Here is a 20,674-nt window from a genome sequence, read left to right as displayed (position 1 = left end):
TATGGCGGCCAACTTTAAAATATTTTATGGAACACCCTGTATTTTATGTTGTTTTCATATTCTACACTACAAAATAAGACATTTTTGCATTTTAGAGTTTTTGTATATCTCTAATGGTTCAGGAGCTACGTGGACTGCAAGTTTTCGGATTTTTTCGGGACTGATGATAAAAACTTGCAGTCCACGTAGCCCCTGAAACCATTAGAGATATAGAAAAACTCTAAAATGCAAAAATGTCTTATTTTGTAGTGTAGAATATAAAAACAACATAAAATACAGGGTGTTCCATAAAATATTTTAAAGTTTGCCGCCATATTGGCAAAAACTATGAAAACTTCCAGTCCACGTAGCTCCTGAACCATTAGAGATATTGAAAAACTCTCAGAAGCAAAAATGTATTATTTTGTTAAGTAGAATCTAAAAACAACATAAAATACAGGGTGTTCCATAAGAGATTTTAAAGTTGACCGCCATATTGGAAAATGGCGGCCATCTTCAAAAAATGTGAAAGTGTATCCCTGAGTGAAACTTAAAATTGAGCAAGTTTCCAAATTTAAAGTGTGGTGCTAAGTCGTGTAATTAAAAAGTTAGCTATTGGATCACTTTAAAAAACTCACCCTGTATATATTTTTTGTTTTAAAGTATGGTGATGTGTTTTATAATTTGTCTAACACAATATTGGTTGAAGTACAAAGTTGTTTTTAAACATCAGATTATATGCTGAATTAATGTTATGAATTTGTACTATAGTAACACATTTTGTTGTTTGTATTTCCTTGAATGTAGTTTTGTAAAATTCTATTTCAAATAAATGTGCATTGCAACCGATTGTCAGAAACATATTTTATTACCTAACAAATTTCCAAGTTCTTTGAGTATGTAAAATGCTTACATTATGAAAACGACATTATGTCTTAAATTCATTAATATGATTTATAATCAGTTAATAAGAATCAAAAGTAAGTTTCTTGAATATGTAGATTGCTTATATCATGAAAGGTACGTTATATTATCATGTCATTTATTTAGTTTGTTCTGAACGATGAATGACTAAGATTAGTGCATTTCAGACATTTTCCATCATTATACAATAAAAATTGTTACAGTTATTATATCACTTTTCGATGACGTGTCGCAATACAAAGAAGTGCACAATATTGGTTTTTTTACTAGTATCTCACCTATCCTGGTGCATGAGAGGTGTTGTGTGCAGTGACTGTGTTGGGTTTATTCTAACCCATCTGGACTTGGTATATGCTTATATATATATATATATATATATATATATATATATATATATATATATATATATATATATATATATATAGTTATATAGTTCATCGCCAAGTTTGGATTAGGACTTATATGTTTTTGTGCATTTAACCTTGTATCCCAAGGTTTTTTTGACATATTGTTTGTTATGTTGTAAGTTAAACCCTGGCAAGTTCATCGCCATGTGTTGATTAGGATTTAAATGTTTGTGTGTGGTTAAGCTTAGGTCCTAAGGATTGTTTTACATCTTAAGAAGAGAAATTTCAGTCCTCTAAATATAGAGTTCTTTCTCAGTCATAGTCGTTAATGGACTTGTTAATTAATAAAAATCAAAATGTTTTACATTATCTTGAAGTATTATTTTGTCACTCAAAATCCATAAGTTGGGAGCAATGGATGCAAGAGTTGAGTGTTTCATCTATCATTTAAATCAGTATATGACTTTAAATGTCTGATTGTCTTTCTTTAGTTCGAAATTTCTTTTGGGTTTTGAAAAATAATAAAACTGAAATAATGAAATGATCTCAGTACTTGTTCATCCTGGTCCAACTCCCCTAGTCGTGTGTGTACATGCGTGATGTCTTCTCCGCTATTCCTGTCCTTGCATTTATTGGCAAACAGCTGACTATTAACGTTTTTGCTATTCCAAAGGACGTTCTCTGTTTCTAGCGAGGGTTTCCTGTATTACAAGGATTAATGCGCGGACTGGTATGTGTTGTGCTATCTCGTTACACTTTAGTAACGTCAAAACATTGTATATTAAACGGCGTTTACAAACGCAAAAACACTCAATTCAAGGATAGCCAGGTCGTGTATTATTTGTCCCGTAATTTATTGATAATAATTATATAGGTATATATTCCTTTATAAAAATACATGCATGGAGTGTAATATATTACTTTTGTTTAGTAATTAAATTATACATTTCACCTATGTAGGCCCGCCCTAAGAATGCCGCGGATGGTACATCTGATATATCGAACATGCTGTAGTGAAACTACCTTGAGCTTTTCCGCATAAGAGCCACGTCAAACATTTGAAAATATATTTAATACGCATCCAAACGCTGTAAAGTTTCTACTTTTTTTAAATATTTTTAACGATGAATTACAAAAACGTTTGAGATTTATTTCTAAATAACCTACAAAAAGGATGCTTATTTATTAAATGTTTAAAAACTTCTATCATTTTACGAACAAAAATAAGGTTTAAAACGTGCACGAGACTTAACATTGTTCTTATGGACCTAAAAACAAAATGGCCGCCAGTACATCCGGCTGTTAAACTACACCAATTTTAATATGTCACAGCATTTTTCTAGTTGGTGTTATGCTGTCCTTCAAAAAATTTTCATTTTATAATAACCATCATCTTAAGTTTTAAAATGATGATGAAATGTTGTGACGATATAAAATTGAAAGTGTTACGCAGCAGCGAGTCCAATGGACAATTCTCTGAGAAAACGTGTTTCGTCACGTAGCTAATCAAAAATAGGCTAATAATTTATAGCAAAGCTTGCTTATACAGGGTGTAACAAAACTTTACACTAATTTTAAGATATTGTTCCATGGACCTAGAGGATCCAAAATATGAATGTAAGCAAAGGTCTATCTCTTTTTTACCGTATGTCTGTCTATTTTTTTTCAGAAACCAGTGGAGATAAAAAAACACAAATTTGGTACAATTATTTTTCTTGCAGTCCCAAAACGAAAGGGAATATGAATTTATTATCATATCACCTTTCAAGATGGCAGACGGTTGAATTTTAAAATCTTAATACCGTAAAAACTAAAATGTAACGAAACTTTTTAAAGAATAAAAAATGCTACAAACTAGCCTTAGTTACAACCATTTTTACAAATGAAACATAACAATTTCAAAAAAAATAATGTCCATGTAAGCTTTTAACTGTTGTAATGTGCGGCAAAGTTTTCATTGTTGACATGTTTACCGCGTCATTAACCGTGTATTACAACGTAAAAATATTATATCTGCAACATTTATTAGCAAATATTTACGATCTAGGTATCAAAATGTGTGTAATCAGATTTCACAATTGTTCTTCAAAATATTCATGATCTTATTAGTTGTTAACACTTTATTAACATGGTATTAAGCTACACTTCAACCGTCCGCTACGTATCTTAAAACGTGATATAATATATAATATTAACTTTTTTACTTGATTTGAGACTGCTAGAAAAATAATTGTACCAAATTTGGGTTTTATATATTTTCTGGTTTTTTAAATAAAAACTAAGAAACACATACAGACGGTGAACGAAAAGAGATATACCATTTGTTGTATTTAGCTTTTACCTCCTCTTGGTCCATGTAACAATACCATCAAGTTTATACTGGCGGTTTTGTTAGACCCTGTATATTTGTAAATTAATTAATGCAACATGTAAAAAAGCTTATACACAAAAAACGAAAGTGGAAATCCCTTTGACATTCTCATTCTTAGCTGGATATCATGGCTGTCTCCAACCGGACCCATTTAATTTTTCACCTATAACCGAATCCAAAATTTATGCCAAAAAATGAACTATCGGAAATGCAGATACATGGATCATGCCGCTCTTCTCACTGATGCTGATGCTTTTACCCTGGCATGAGGTTACTGCTGCCAATGATGTAAACGACAATTCTTAATAAGTTTAAACTCTTTTCTTAACAATTTATTCCATAAACATGCTATGATTATCACAAAACAATCTCTAAGCTCCCATTCCTTGGATAAATAATTTCATAGGAGATTTAAAAGAACCAAGAGACTCGGCTTTCCATATGGCCAAGAAGTCAAAAGTCTACGCAAGGCTAGGCTACATACAACCGCGATAGGAATTGTACGTGAGCAGAAAATCAGAAATGTAACAATAAGGTTTTACCATAGAGCTCTGAGCGGCAGTCCTCAAGGTCGTTCATCTTTCTTTGAATTCGTCTGTTTTCCCTGATGATTGGAATTACGCCGTGGTTTGCCCATTGAAAAAAAAATCATTTCAAATTTCTTCTGATCTAAGGCGATAAACATTCTCTTATGTCTCGAAAGAACAGTTCACCAACAGCTTTATTATATTCTAATTTCGATAACTGCAATATTCTGATCTAATTCCAATCGGGATTCAGATCTAATCACGATACATCTACACCCTTATTGTATATAACTCATTATATCCTTTTTTTAAACGTAGGGGGGATGCATTTGCGCACGGAGTGTGGGACTCCCTTGCCCTCCCAAAACTACCCACTAAACCCCCTACGGGCCACGGAGGGCCCAGGCCGGAACCCTTTCGGATGACATCTTGCCTGGTCCGTGTGTCTTATGTCCCATACTGGTAATGGACAAGAAGTTAGTGACCATTTAAATATTATTTTACTGCTCCAAGGCCTTCGACTGCAAATAGGCTTTTATCCTTATCAAATTAAACTAGTATGGTTTCTGCGATGGTTTGTGTTTATTTGGGTCGAGTCTTATCTCACTGGAGATCAACAATATGAAGGAGGGGGATAAAATGTCTGATGGGAAACCTGTTAAACGGGGGGTCCCACAGGGGTCTGTCCTAGAACCCCTTATATTCTCAGATTTAGATAAACGATGTCACTTCAATTATAACGCTTTTAAATTTTCATATTGTTACTGTTCAACTTAAATATTGAAGCCAATAACTTTCTTTCAAAACAACATGGACAAAATTAAATAAAAACAAAAATTAAATCAATGCTGATAATGGGTAACTTGAGAATGACTACCCTAATTAAATGCGACACCAACAGAAACTTACACCTAAGAATTAACAATTGTGAACTAAATTAGGTACCAAAACAAATTTAAAAATCTCGGACTCCCTATGAAATTGGCTACAAATGTGAAAATTGGCCGACCAAGCTACGTTAACGTGAAGAAAGTCTTACCCGGCATCCACGGGTTAAAGCTACCTGCCATTTAGTGTTAAGGTGATGTTTGAGGAATGATGTTGAATGTCACTCATACTACCACATTTTGACTACCGTGACGTCGTGATGAGTGAGATGACTGTTGATCTATCGGCAGACTCCAGCTTGCTCAGAACTATTGTATTGGATTTATTTTTAATCTCAGACGTCATGAGAACGTTACACAATATTTTCAGCAGTTGCCTCTCTTGAAACTTCACAAACTACGTAAATTCCAAATTCAATTATCGTAAAAAAATATCCTGTTTAACTGTGCAAACTCAACGTTATCTGATATTAGTGACCGACCTATAAGAAGAGAAACCACATTACTATTAATTGCAATTCATCGATCATCAGTTTTAAGACGTCCCTTATTGTTTAAGCCTGTTGCCTTTGGAACGCTCTTCCCGATGATATTAAATACATTGTGAGGGTTGTGCACGCTTCCGGTTGGGCCGTGGCGGGAGCAGGGACCGTTAAAACGATATAATGTGCCTTTGCTTTTCGTATAGCATATATGAGTGTTTCTTGTATTTTTAATAATATTTACAGGGTGTTTACAAAAGGGTGTCACAAACTTCTGTAGGTGGTAGTATTCATCATAAATGTCAAACAAAAATGTCACATAAAATATAGGTTGAGAAATGTCTCATTTAGCCGCCAGCCGCCATTTTGTATTTTTTATAAAAAATTATTATTTTTTAAAATTAGTTGAGCTAAAGAAACAAAATTTGTCAAATAGATTTAAAAAATATAATAGAAAAATCTTGGGAAAAAATTTTGTTATTAATATTAACAAAATGCCGTCTGTTGAAAAGGCAAATAACAAAAACTCAGTATAGTTATAAAAAAATGTACAAGATACCAATTATTTTTCAATTTTTATAAACAATTTGCAACGTTGCTTTTTCCAACGAAATTTGTCAACGCATGGCGAGCATGATCACTTTAAAGATTAAAAAAAAAAAAAAAGCCGGGAGCGCCACACGTCACAGTTGAGAGGCATCAGGTGTTTTCCCTGCCTTGTGCAAGCTCTAACTCCGCCTCTATAATAAAGGATTTTATTATTTAATTTAATATTCATTTTATTCAGTATAAAATATAGATTGTCTCTGGGCAAAGCTTGACGACTGCCAAGAACTAATTACATGGATGAAACATAAATATAAATGTTCCGACCCTGATCTCAATGATTTGAATATGAAAAATAATGATAACCAGTTTAAAAGGAAAATGAGATTTCTGACATTTCCCATCGCTATTAGAGTTTTTACTTAAGGCATACCTGAAAAGCTCACAATGGGAAATGTTATTCTTGTTAATTGTTAGTAGATATTGTACTGTTATTGCCTGTATTCTAAAATTTCACAGTTAAATTGAAACCGGTTCTTTGCTAAAAGTTTGTTATTGACGGTGGAAGGGTTTTGAAAGGATAATATGATTTATAACATTTTCCATGCTTATATGTTAAAAAAGTGCAACACTACGTTTCGAGGATTGAAATCTACCCTCTTCTTCAAATAAAATAAAGGCCTAAGGCATTAAAAATCTTCATTAAAAAGGCAAGAGACTGCCACAAAAGTTAAAATAATTAAGTGATACCTGACGAACTGCATGAAATACAGGCTAGAGAGAATCAACCCCATGTATCCTGTTATCGGTTGAGTTGTTGAGAATGACGACATGTTTTGGAGAAATCCCCCATTAGGCCCAATATTATTCCAATCTTCAAATTCGTTCATTCGCATAATGGAACTGCAATATTTGGTATGCATGAAACAAGTTTTACAATAACAAAATTAACACATCCCTAGAATGCATTAATTTTTGTATTACATCCTAATTGTTTGTATTCCACGTTAATTGACACATTACTTAATGGACATTACTAAATTCTGGGAATTGGATTGTTGGTGTGCTCAATGGCCTCTCGCACACCATAACAACCCTTTCCAGCCAGGTAGCACTTTAGGGGTATTCTGATAAGAACCACATTCAGGGCTGGTTTAATACTGAGGCAAAATATTGAAAAGCTTCGGACCTAAGTAAAACTCTGAATTGTTACAAATGTTGTCTGGATCTATCGGCATTTAGCTAAAGATTATAATTGTTGTATACGAAATCCGAACAATTGTTAATCAATTACAAGTAAGTATAAGAAAAAGCTCATTTAACCGACAGTGTTCCCTACAAATGTCCTGCGGTCCAAGACCGCAGACCACCCGGAAGGCGAGTTCTGCAGAACAAATGCTCGATTGAAGCTCTGGATGTCACTAAACCCCCACTTGAGTATGCCGTATCTCATCCTGGCTTGAGAATGCTACTGTATGCTACCCAGAGTTTCCTGAGAGGAGAAATTAGAAATACAACAGGACAAATATTATGGAATTTAATTTTCACATAGTTGCTTACATATACTTTCCATTTTGCGTTTGCATCTACATATGTGACAAGAAATTTAGTATGCGAAGAACATTTTATTAGTAAGTAAAATGAATTGGCGATTTTATTATACTTCTGATAAAAGATAGGCTAATAGCCTCAGTTTTAATAATTGAAATCTGTATCTATACTATTATAAAAAATCTAATGGTGTCTCTGTGTGTGTTAATCACGTAAAGACTACTGGACCGATAGTAATGGAATTTTACATGGACATTCATAGTGTCCCTGGTTAACACATAGGCCTATTTTTATTTCCAAAATCCCTCCGGGCTAAGCCCCAATGGTCTCTAAAGTTACATTACGGTAAACAATTATTAATTAAAAAGAGCCAGTTAAATGTAACCAACAGCTCTGTGTAAACATTTTTCTATGATAGCACAGCTAGGCTACATGTTTCATTGATTTAACCAATGTTATCAAATAGTCTTGAAAGCGTAGATTAGGCTTGATTTTATATTGGCATTTCTTATTTCAACCTTTTCTGGAACCGCTCTTGAGTATGTAGAGTAAGAAAATATACAGATAAGACAATTAAATGCTATAGTAAAAATATACTTTTTAATTGTACATTTTAACAAATATTAAGGGTATGCATTGCTTGGTCAGTACTGTAATGCAAATATCAAACAATCAAAGTAAAAGGTACTATCTAACTTTTACTGTAAATTTAAAGACTGTTATAAAACTCATTTTCGTTTGTCTTCTGACATAAGTAGGCTTCTTAGACTTTTATATGTATACATATTCTTGATCGGAAAAACATGGCAAAATAAACTGTCACAATATACTAAGACCGGAATACAATGGCCATAAATAGACACATGTTGACTTATTTTCTTGACAGTGGCTACAAGGCCAACTCAACATTGGCGTCGGAAATGTAATTCAGTCGAACCAGAAGTGCTCATACACGTGCAAAGCCTACGAAATTGTGTGTGAAGCCGCGGGTAACTGCTAGTAAGTTATAAATTATTCATTATATTCTTCATCATGTTTAGAATACACAATTTGTCAAACCAGCTCTAAACTCATTGTTCTTTCCCTTTATATAATAGTAACTTATCACAAGCAACTTCTCTTATGAAACTCGCCAGACTATGGAATCTGTAAGTAATTTAGTGACTCATGTTTGAAAACTTTTCTTTCGACAACTCGTTATTTTATTGCTTATGTTTTTTTCCACACAAAGTCTTTTTTTACAATAATTTCCCTATCATGTAATTAAAAACTGGACCTTCTGTTTGAAGCAAGTAGACAATTTTGAGGTTTCAATTACAATCTTCAATGATCATGATATATAGTAACGAACCTCGTTCTGGGACAGGTTATACATTAAGTAGATAAAGAGCACTTTTGAATAAGACTTTTACAAAGTATAAATTCATACACAGAGAAAATCAATATCATTACAGTGTGTATCACGAATCGTTTTACATTGATTAAACGCTGTTAATTGATTAGTTGTTTTGAGCCTCCAAAAAAAGAGATAGATGTGTAATAATATTAAATTAGCCTACACTTTTGAATATTTCTTCACAGGATGTTATCAGTATTCTTTTTTATAACAATTATAGATACAGGTATGTTTTGAATTACAATTGTTTAGAAAGATATTTAAAAATACGGTACTGTAAGTAAATTTATGATTCAGCTTTCTATTTTGTAGGAAGTTTAAGATCAATAGGCTGTAGTGAGTTAAATATATTTTGGATCAGTAATACTCAAATAAAAATAGACTAAAATCGGTAGCGTGATTGTTTTTGTGGTCAAGCGATAATCGTCTTTAAAAAAACGTATATACAAAATATAGCCTATACACACACATTCTTGATCGGGAAAAAATGAAAATCAACTATGGAACAAAAAGATACTAAGATCGGAATATATTGCAATAGCCATAAAATATTCACTTTTTGGCATATTTTCTGATCGTGGCAACAAGGCAAACTTAATAAAGGCGTCGGAAACATTCTCTCGAATCAGAAGTGCTCATAACCTGCAAAGCCACAGGTAACTACTTACGGGTTATAAATTATTCATACCTTATGACTACATCTGCGTTATAAAACTGCTTACACCCAGTTTTTATACCTGGCCGGATATCGATTATTTGTAGTTCGTAATAAACATTTTGTAACATGAATTAAAACTTGTTAATATAACAAGCTGTTTAATGCATTTTTCATGATTTGTTTACTCTTTGCCAGCAAAACAAATTAGCCTTAATTTTTACTTAATTCTTTCCGAATAACGCTGAAAAAATTAAGCATAAGGACATCTTCATAATTAATTTTGTCCTTCACTTTATTGATCGAGCTACTTGATTTTCTCAAGATAAACCAGAATTAGCACCATCTAGATTATTTGTATTATTCATATTAAAAATTCATATATATTTTATTGGCAATTGCAAAGCTAGTTTTTTCTGACAATAATTGGTGATTATAAGTCAATCAAGAAACCGGTACAGGTTTTTTATCTTAGTCAAAACAACTTTTTGTATTAGTTGTACATGTCAGCCATTTTGTCTCCGTGACCTAGCTCTGTGTATCGCTTGGTTGTATATAGATTGACTGTAGGTGTGAGGGTAGCTTATTATTAAGAAACTTCTCCAAAACCGATTTTGTCTCGACTTAGATCTTCGTCTAGTCTCAGGTTTTAAAACTCGTATGTGTGTTAAGTTCCATTTCGACGAGCACAAAAACAGTTTGTTACAAATGTGAAATATAAATCCATTCCTTCATTCAATATGAATAATACAACTATGAGATGAGTTTTGTGTAAGCCTAAGGTTAACACTTTTACACATTTTTTCTTAGACGTATAAACCATAATTAATTGGTTGAACGCAAGTGAAGCTGCTAATTTACATAAACCGAGAGAATTATTTTATCTATTAGGCACAGTATGGCCGTTTGAATTATTGTGCTCAGTTTACTATATATTAATATTTTATATAGCATATGAATGTTTGTTGGACGTTATACAGACCTGTCTGTTACTACAATATAATAGACAATACTGTTACAGACAATATAATAATATACAGTGTCGCGTAACTCTGTGGACAAAGATATACCACGCCGTTGCTCAGGTCAAGACACACATATTCCACTATTTGAACATGAGTCTCCGATGCTTAGTTTTCCATTTGTCTGTCTGTATGGGTTTTTTATAAAGAAATTAATATCTCCAAAAATAATCAATTAAATTATACTAAATTAGGCTTAAATGTTTACGATAACAAGCCCAGTTACTGAAAAAATATAATGGAATAATTATCTTTAGTATTTTCAAAATGGTGGCCATTAAAACTTTTAAACATTGAATATCTTAAAAACCAGCAATTTTTCTCAAAGGATTACAAGAATACCAGTTTTTAGAGAACTTTATCACACAAATCTAATGACACCAAAATTATTTAAATAGAATAATAAATAACTAATTTAGAGCAGATTTACTGTGACAACACACGGCCCACATTGATAGCTGCTGTTTATTCAGTTTTCTATTGTTGGCTATTCGCTGAGAACCTCAGTATGGGCCATGTTTTTAGTTGTGAACAATCTGACCGGAAACGGCACGTGGACACAACGACCTCAAAATACCCCAGCACCTCTACCTCTCTTACACCTGTTCTCTGATCAGAGGGACCACTACAGGAGTTCAAGCCAAATCATTTTTTGTTTTTTTTTTTGTTTTTTGCTAGCTAAGATTTATTTAGAATGACGGAGACGTATGTTTCATTTCTTTAAAACTTAGTATTAACGCTGCAAAAGTTATTATCTTCCTGAATATTCAGGTCGACAAAAATGGGGTGATACCTATGTTGTACAGTCGTCAGATAGTTAACAGATGTAAATGCTTCACATAATATGCCAAAACACGTTAGCTCTATCCTGAACATATGTCAAAATCAACCATCCTGCAAACTAGTTGTCGCCAGCAGTGAATTATTTTACTGTGGAATTGCTTCTTTTCTAAAAAATATATACATGCTAAACAAATATTTCAAAAATATGTAGGCTACTTGCGTTTCACTCACAGAGGTTTAGAGAATCGCACCTTGTTAGTCATAAACAAATTCTGTGTAATCACTGAATGCGTTACCAGGTATATACACAAACGTGATTAGTTGTTGTTTTTTTTTTAATTTAATTATCTGGCTTACAACATCAAAATTGTTTTAGAGCGTTGAAAATAGTTATTCGTTTTAAAACGTAAATATATGTTCAAGTATCCACATAGGCAAACAATTCAATTTGTGTGCATTTTTACATCCAATGTTACTTATATTTGAGATTTAGTAGGATACATTGGCGTATCTAGGAAGACCTAATGGGTTTGACAGCCGTGTGAGAGCATTACTATTATTATTTTATGTTTTACAAAAACTGCTATAACATAAGCGAACATTACATATATTTTACTTGAAAATATGGGCGTGTATTTGTACAACTTAAATAATGTGGTTTTTACATTTAAAGGGGTTTTTTTTATTTCAAACCATGCTATCCTTGATAAACATTATTGGGACATAAATTGAAATGTACTTTTATAGAGGATATTATTTACTGTGTATATAACTACACAGATGTAAATAATGAAATTATTAATGTAAAGTTGTTTTTAATGGTGGGACATGAAATTAGTAATTGTGTATTTTTACGTCAACTACGTGCATTGCGCATAGGCGCAGCAGACTCTCGGCGTTGAACAAATATGGACAAATGCGAAATAAAATAAAAAATCAAGTTAAATATTATTTACAAAGCACGATATTTCGTTACTTTGGTTGTGTAATTTTGGATTTTCATACACAAAGTGTGACGGAATACATTGCAGCGATCGGTTTAATAATTATCGCAATAATTAATAAACGTATCCTAATATAAATCGACAAAAAATAAATCTATTTTGTTTTTTGGCGATTTTAATGTCATCGAACTAGTGATAACAAAGACTCTATTGCTATATGAGACATTATTTTGGGTTACAGTTTTAAACCACTATTACAGGTATCAATCTAAGATCTGACAGGGGAGGCATGGTATAGACATCTTTTTTAATCTTTCGCGTAACAAATTAGCCTTTATTTAGTAGTTTCTTAGAGGCAAGCAAGCTGAAATTTAAGAAAATAAAACTAGTAATTTTTGTATGAAAAATAGTCTGTCGAAAAACATTGCAACATGAAAATTTGAATAAAGTAATTTTAATGAAAGAGATGTTAAAAGACAAAGCATTAATATTCTATTACCTCAGTTATTTAATTATGAAATTTGAAATTAATAGACGAGACCTTCAAGATGCTAATATTTTACATAATATCCCACCTGAATTTATAGTTACTATAAACTAAAAATATTTGGACATAACACTTATCGCTAGAGTAGGGCCTAAAATTTGACCAGGGGCTTGAATGTTGCTGTTGGTTTTAATCTATAAAACTAACACCAATTCTATTTATTATTATTATTATTTATATTTAATTCCTGATATTGATGTACACTAACCATGTTCTAATGTGTAAAATAAAACATTACAAAATTACAAATTTCAAGAAAGATATTATTTAATTAACCACGATATTTCTTTACTTTGATTGTGGATTTAAAGTTTATGTAAACAAACATTTAATTAAAATATGTTATAAACACAAATTATATGGGTTTATTCCATAACCTCAGATAAATCAGAAGTTCAATATCAAAAAGTTTGAAAATTCATTATTTTATTTTTATATATAGGTCAATATTTAAAAAGCACGTTTTGATAAACATTAAATTTTGTATACATCTTACACAATTAGGGTTGAAACAATACCGGAGAAGTTTAACAATAAGAGCAAGTAAAATTTCATCACTTAAGATTTATATTTTTAAATGGTAAAATCAGCAATCTAGGGGTTTATACTTTCATTTTATTCTTGTTAGTACTACCACTATCAGCATTTATTAATAACAAGCCACTAATACGAAAGCTATGAGAACTGCGTTAGGACTATTACAGAAGCGCGGGAAGTGAGGTCTGTATTATATTATTTGTAAACCCTGGGTCGCAGACGGACTCGTCATTCCGAAAAATTATAAAGCGTGAGTTTTGTGTTTTATTATATGTCAGCTGTTATAAAAAATATCAGAACAATTTAAAACAATAGTGAACTATAAAATATTTTCCGACCACGAGTATTATAGGTACTTTCAGTTTAACGGAAAACTTGAGTATGTGTAACAATGGGGGGGTTACAACCCCCAAAACCCCACCCTGGATACGCCGATGATAGTATATAAATTCCCCACTTTTAAAGTGAAAGTAGTACGAAACTAATTATACCAAAACCGTTGTATTTAGTGACTGTTTTAGTTTTATTGGTTTGTTACTCATTGTGTTTTGTAGTTCGTAAAATAGCCGCTAACTGCATTTTTACTTACAATTGTGGGAAGAGAAATCGAAGTCTGTATAATAACTTTTCGTTGGAAAATTCTCTGTCAGGGAAATTTATTACTCGAAGTAATACATGGATCTACTTTGCAAATCTTTGTGAAATTTATGATGGAAACCAAGACACATAAACCTAAGTGAAGGCGGATGAAGGCAGTAAAAATAGTGTAACAAAGATTTCATGGTCCTGCAGTACCTAAAACTTCTGATATACGTAATTTAACCTTAGTTTTACAATTTATTATTAATGTTTATTACTATTCCAATTAAAAAAAATTTAAAATGCTTTCGTAAATACGCTCCGTGATTATCTAGGAAACATCGCACATTCAGTAACAAACCACTTATGATAACTAAGAACAAATAAATTAAAATAGATCAGACTAACTGAAGGGGGTACTTAAATGGACTTTGATCTTGAACTGAATGATAGCTTAAGATCGTTAAATTCAATAATGACTCTTTTCCTGCCAAAACGTATATAGGCTGTTCTATACGCGTGCATGTCGCGTCGGTCCCTCAGTCTAGCAAAACTATGTATTTCAGGACATATCGTCCCCGTCTTAGAGTTTTTATAGAATTAGCTAATTTTCTACGAAATTTTGTTGGGGACTTTTTTATATTTCGTAAGGTTTCAAGATAGCGGCGCGAACAAAGTTTTGAGAAGTATGTTATTATAACGTAAAATTAATTGCACAGTTAAATGCAAAAATTACTATGTTACAAACGTGATGTTTACTTCCTTAATATGATTCTAATTGGTTACAATCATACCAATCCACGTTGTTAGAAACCAACAAATTTAAGAAAAGTAATTAAAGAACCTGTGATTTTAAGATAAAAAACGAATACAATGACTGCTGATTTATAACTGTCTTTTTAACTAAGAATTAGTAAACCTAATACTGCTTTGCGAAGTGAGAAAAATTGTTATTGTAACGCAAAAGGTCATTGAATTCATTATAAAAAATTAAATCTTAACACTTTACATTGCATATTTGTTCTAACTGAATCTACTTCAGCTTATTATGTTTATGGCGGTGAATATAAAAATTATATTCATAATGTAATATTATTTATAGCCTATCAGTGATATTTCTCTAAAAATAAGTTTTCTTTTACAACTTTGAGAAAGAGATATAATATAATTCAAATATAGTATAAGAAGAATACATTGTTGACAAAATTTAATATATCTGAAAGTTTAAGAAACTTACTATGTTTCTTTATTTAAGAAACTGATTCGATGAATATACTCTAATTAATGTTTCAATGTCTTTCAGGAGTTTTAAACTGTTTAACGGATATGAAGTGTCACGTGACTAATTTGACTGATATTTTCAATTCTAAGCTTAGAATATCAGTGGTATAAGGAAAACAATTTGTTGTAAAGTTCTAACGTCAAATTAAATTTGATGATATAATTTAAAGTTCAGCACCTAGTTCCAGGCAATCGAACAAATTATTGTTGATTTCTCTTAGCTTATCATCCCGATAAGCTAAGTTAATAATAAATCATCCAGATCATCCCTAAATAAAGCCTAGGACCTTCAATAAATAATATTAATTTAAATTTCATAGTAAACATATGAACATATGTTGTAGTATTGTGAAAATATTGACAAAACTATTTACAAAAATCACTACATTAATGAATCTAAAAAATAATTCACCATTTGTTCATAACACCTCTACGTGATAATTTACATGAGAAACACAATTACAAAGTGAACATTCGTTATAATTAACTGTATTAGGCACTTACTTTGACGTAGTTTACCAATCAATGGAGTTATTTTTGAATTAATCCGGATGTTTTCAACGACATTTAAGTTAAATTACATGCATACCTGTACTTGCATGTAAAAAAAACCGATTTACCTTGAATTACTCCATTAACTAGTTTACTTTCACAATTTATTATGGTCTTGTTTTTATTCTGAACTACAGTATCTTAGCATACATCACTCATTGACAAGTATGTAACGATTTGTATGGGTTTTTGGAAGCAACGTGTCACCGTGCAGGACTAGGCTTGTAACCGCCTGCACGATGAACGCCGTGGAGCGACCATAATCCTCATTACACAATATTCTCCTGCCAGCTTTGATAAGTATTTAAAGTTATAATTTAAGGACGAATCAATAAAAGTTAATCGTAAAACAATTTATTAACCGCCAAAGATAATTTACACATATCAACACCAACCCCACGCCGACCTCCCATCACGACAAAACCCGCCCCAACATACTAACAATTTAGAATTTACAATCCCCCCTATAATTTTTCCGGCACCTAACCCCCCCCCTTGATTATTAAATCAATCCATAGTGTGACACACAATACCACAAACAAATAATTAAATTAAGACTTGCGACAGGTAAGTAAAATCTCCGTCACCGCCACTCGCCGATCAGACGTCTTCCCTCTTCCGTCACTCAATCTCGACTCCCTTATCAGACCACCGGTCCTCCATCCGCACGCGGCTTATCAGAAAGACCGGTTCTAACCGTTGATTCGGCGGTCTGATATATGTGGTGGGCAGTCACCACAAGTAGACGTAAAATTGCTACTTGTCGCCCACTGATATAATCACTGAATGGATAACCTTGGGCGCGTATTCCAGTGACGTACGCTACACTGAGGTTTACCGCAGAGGTTGTGCCGCATTCGATTCTGATGGTTTTTAACTTGTATTATACAGTACTACTAAATTACGATGCGATGACCTGAAAATATGTTCCCATAGTCCATTTAACTGTTATCGATGAACAAAACGTAGGCCCATTACTTATGGGCGTATATAAGGACTCATGCTCTCCTGAATACATAATACTGAATTATCACCAAATAACAAGATAAACATATAACATGCAGAATATAATGCATGTTAAAGGATGTCTCACACCAGAATTACATGTTCCATTCAGATAAGTATTTTGTATTGCTGAATAAACGCTTATAAAGCAGAGGGTTCCCATCAAAAGTCGAAAAGTTAGCCTACCTCTTCAACAGCAAATTATTTTTATTTGTATAATTATTATTAAATAATTAACTATTGTGGTATTAAATACAGTTTGTATAGAGAAAAGAATAAATGTGCTTGTTTACGTTCCTCTTACTGTATATTTTGCACGTTTAAAGTATATAAAACACATTTATATAGTATTTAATCAGATCTGAATATTCTGAAAGTTAACATTTTAGCTCATGTTCGGCATTTTACTCGTTCAGCTGTGATCCAGCCCTACGTGCGCCACGCCGCAACTCACTGCCAAGTCTTATTTTTACAATTTTTTAAAAATTTTGTTTGTTAACTCTCAGCGTTGAGCGATGTCGGCTTCGAAGTGCACTAAATATCGTGTCCATTCATGTTGCCACCTTCCCAGGATTTGGACCCGTGATCCCTTAGAGAGCCAAGACAGTCGCTTTCACACATCTACTCAACAGCTCTAATCATAGAGTAACGAATTGTATAATATGACTCAATAATTGCCCTAATGGTCGGGCTGCCCTGTCAACCATCGACTGCGCATTGATCAGTTTTATTAATTCATACTACATAAAAATATAGAAAATTAGTCCAAATACTATGTACTTATGAAATAGTTAAGCTAAATTGTAAATGAGGGCCATATTAAAATCATCATTCCACTTCTTCAACAAGTCACACTTAGTCCGGGTTTAAATTAGTTTATTTTAATTTTTTACATGAAGATAACATATTTCACAAAATTATTTCAGTATAATACAAAATTTAAAAATTTGTTTCTGTATCACCAGTTGATGAATCAGGGCGGACAGCTATTTAGCCGGCTGTCGAAAAATTACTTTGAGTTTTCTCATAAGAATAATTTTAAACCTCATACAGTTGTACACCCTTATTTTTAGTCGGAGGATTATAGAAGATGTTTAATTTAAAAGATATAGTTCATAGTACCCTAACGCTTTTATAGTCGTATAGTATGACCTACTGCATTGTTTAAATAATCAAAACTATATACTTTCCTACAACAAAAACCATTTGGATGCATTTTAATTACACCTTTAAAATTAGTCATCACCCATAATGTCAAATTGAGGGCGTAACACTGCATGAGGTTTAACTTTATTCTTATGGGATATATGGGAAAACTCAAAGTAATTTTACTACAGCCTGCTCTATAGTGTCTTACTACAGCCAACTACAATGTTGTCCTTGAGAGCGAGACAATAAGGCCTCTTTCACACACATCGAATTTGGACGTCCGATAAAATAACGGACGATATTTTATCGTTTGGGTGCCGCTTGCACACACATCGATTTTTTAGACCGTTCAGACAAGTTATTCGAGTATATGGTGTGCTGTAGTGAGTGTTTTATTGCTTCTCTCTAAATGAATAAAAAAAACGTGTTTGTTGTGGCTATGTGGTTCCTATACCGTGTATAAAGCGTCGTAGGATTAAGTGGAAGTGCCCTGGATACATCCGATTAATAAAACAAGGGAAACAGGTGGGAACCTTTCACACCCTTTTTTTTTTTGAAGAACTTCAACGTGATGGAAATAATTGTTTTTAATTTCTTTAGAATGTCTACGGTTTCGTTTGATGAACTTCACGAGAAGTCAAAAGATGTCCATCAAACACGAAAACACTAAAATGAGGAATTGTATTCCCCACACAGGAAAGGCTTGCTATTACGTTAAGGTAAGTAACAAATTATTAAAAAATTCTAACTAACACGTTTTTAGAGCTAAACTTTTAATTAACACTCTTCATGCATGAATATGAAATAATAAAAATTAAAAATTTGTTTACTTGTTTTTCTTGTTAAATAAAGCTTGTTTAATAACAAAAATAATTTTTGTCAAATTTTTTTTTGCGTCTTAGTTTAAAAAAATGGCGGACCTGACGTCATATGACAAACCGACAAGGCAATAGGAAACAAAAAAATGAATGTTACCTTTTTTATAAAATTGTTTTTATTTTTCTGTACATGTGACCTTAAATAACGTACTATATTTAAGTTATAAATGTACAAAAATGTAATTTAATCTCTTAACATTAAATATAGTCACATTTTGTAAAATAAAAAAAAATGTTTAATTAAAAAAAAATTAAATTTCAAAACTAAAATCAATTTATTTATTGAAATATCCATATAAGAACATCCTATTTACTATGGAAAGCTTCCAAAAAGTGTGTGGACATGACATGTAAACACAAATGTTTTACACTGGAATTTGGTTTTTTTTTTTCTTGCAGTGTTCTAAAACGCATCGTGCTGCTCCTGGCGTTTTCGACTTTCGATGGCCAGTGGTCAAACTTTGTCGTATCTCAGTTCCGGGAATTATGCTTACTGGTTACTTTTTTTAAAGAGTTGGAGTGTTGTTAGGAGACATTGATGAGGGCCTTCCTCTCTTCTTCGTGTCACCATAACCCTTTCGCAATGAGGGTGTTGGCTACAGATGATTTGAAAGACAAAGTTCCATTTTTCCATCAACCGATTTCGTGTAGCACAACCAGGCATTCACTAGGGACACAATTTAAGAGGTGAACAAATACTCTAAGGCACCACTTCTTAGACTTGATGCCATGAGGGTAATAAGTGCTATCATTCTGTCCGCCATGTCAACTCCTCCCATGGAAGGTGTACTCAGATATAGCATGAGGCCGATTGATCGTTCGTTATAACTTATTGGGGGTTTTCCCTGTAATTGACTGAAAATTTATGAAAATCTGTGCTAATTTCAGGAAGATCTTCTGGTATTTTCAAATACCTTCTGAAATATTCTGTTGGGCAACATCAACTTCAAATAGTTCATCACCTGAGAAACTACACTCCTCATCCTCTGACCCAGATGGAATAAATATTTCTCACTATGTAATTCCAAGTAATTCGGCAATATCACTATTATCCAAGACAGAAGTATCCATGTTTTCTTACACCTACGAAGAAGAAAAAAATAAAAATAAGTGAAACTATACCAATCTGTAAATGGTCCAATCGGGATAGTTTCACTTATTGCAATGGTGGCGTCATTTGCCACTCAGCAATAATTTGTGGCTAATTTTATTGTATATATAGCAATTTCAAAAATATATTTAGTAAAATATGTTAGGTATATAATACCTAAAAAACAGAACATAATTTTTCTTAACTGATAAAAATTCCTCATTAATCAGAAAAAAATGATGAAACTGCCAAAATAACCTCTCACTAATAACAAAACAAATGCTGGACTGAATAAAAAATGGATGGAAAATGAACTATTGCTTCCAATGTGCTGTAGAGTGGCTTTTGTTAGTACCTATGAACCCTCGAGTGAACTATATATGAGATAGAGACAGTTTGGAGTACATCTTACATTTTATACATATTTATTTATTTAGTGGTTTTGGCGAGTGTCAAATGACATCGTCATGCATGAAGAGGTTAATAATGATAATACAAATGTTTGTTTATATTTATTATATTTGAAAAGAGAAAGGCTTTCGACATGAAACAATCTTGTTTTATGTGATACGTCAAACTCAATTAATTTAAAATCTGGTATTAAAAAAAATACTTTGGTTGTGAGCTACAAGCTCTTTTATT

The sequence above is a fragment of the Homalodisca vitripennis genome, unplaced genomic scaffold, assembly GCF_021130785.1.
Source record: "Homalodisca vitripennis isolate AUS2020 unplaced genomic scaffold, UT_GWSS_2.1 ScUCBcl_2240;HRSCAF=6790, whole genome shotgun sequence".
Classification (NCBI taxonomy): domain Eukaryota; kingdom Metazoa; phylum Arthropoda; class Insecta; order Hemiptera; family Cicadellidae; genus Homalodisca; species Homalodisca vitripennis.
The sequence above is the reverse complement of the archived record's forward strand: the minus strand, read 5'-3'. Positions refer to the sequence as shown.